Source organism: Canis aureus, chromosome X (genome assembly GCF_053574225.1).
Source record: "Canis aureus isolate CA01 chromosome X, VMU_Caureus_v.1.0, whole genome shotgun sequence".
Taxonomy (NCBI): domain Eukaryota; kingdom Metazoa; phylum Chordata; class Mammalia; order Carnivora; family Canidae; genus Canis; species Canis aureus.
In genome coordinates this window covers 70307114-70308093 of record NC_135649.1, presented here as the reverse complement: position 1 = coordinate 70308093, position 980 = coordinate 70307114, and the positions used below count along the sequence as shown (strand labels likewise).

Sequence of the window (980 nt, the reverse complement as noted above, 5' to 3'; positions counted from 1 at the left end):
ACAATTTTTTTGCACAATTATTTTTTATACAGCAGCCTCCTTTATTAACTTTCTTGAGGAGAATGCAGTATTTTTATTTTTTTAAGTTTATTCTAACTTGTACCTGGCACATAATAGACATTCCCAAAATATTTGTTGAATGAATGAATCTTTTTCTTCAGGTTTTAAAACTTTTTATTTGCATATTTTAAAAATTGTGCATTCTAATAATTAAAATCATTCTAACAAAAAAAATGACACTCTAATTAAACTACATTTTACAGCCTGCAGAACACCATGAACCATCTTGGTTTTTACTCTAGATTTCACTGTCATCCCACCCAGCTTCTTCCTTCACCAATATGCAAGTTCTTTTCCTTCTCTGCCAGCCAAACAGGTAGATGAGAGAGAAGGTATGGCTTGCATTGTCAGTAGTTCTTGATCCTTCAATGTGAAAAGGGGAAGCACAGTCATTTAAACTTGATTCAGCATCTTTGCATTTTGCAAAATTCAACAGCTAAAGAAGTAAAATAAGAAGGCAATGCTTGTGGAATGTACAGTGCATATAGGCAGTGCATGCCTCATTAGGATTCGCCTGCTTGCTTCTCCTGTTCAGTTGTTTCTTTTGAAGGCAGTGGATTTTTCTCTTGCATTTCTGTCATCTTCAATTTCAACTTTCTCAATCTCAGCCATATTGGGTTTGTCAGACATGGTTGCAGAGGAAGCAGAGCAAGGCTGGCAAGCTAGTGATGCCTGGTCTGTGCAGTGGCCACCGCCAAGTCATGAATGAATCTTAATAATATCCAGTGCCTACCACAGTTCTAGGACACAATAGGTGCTCAATAAATAGCTGTTTAATTAACAAATAAATGTTTATGCTCTTTCTTTCCCTGTTATGTTTTCCTTCCAGATATTCTCCTATTTCTTCAAACAAATCCTTTAGTGGGAGCTTCCAGTGTCTCAGAGCCAGCTTGTGGGTTTATTTTTTAGAGCCAAGGGTG

General features: G+C 36.7%; 1 pseudogene; it reads right to left on the bottom strand.

Annotated features, from left to right (window-relative positions):
* Positions 1–504: 504 nt before the first annotated feature.
* On the bottom strand, positions 505–690 carry LOC144308764 (thymosin beta-4-like; annotated as a pseudogene).
* Between the last annotated feature and the right edge of the window lie 290 nt (positions 691–980).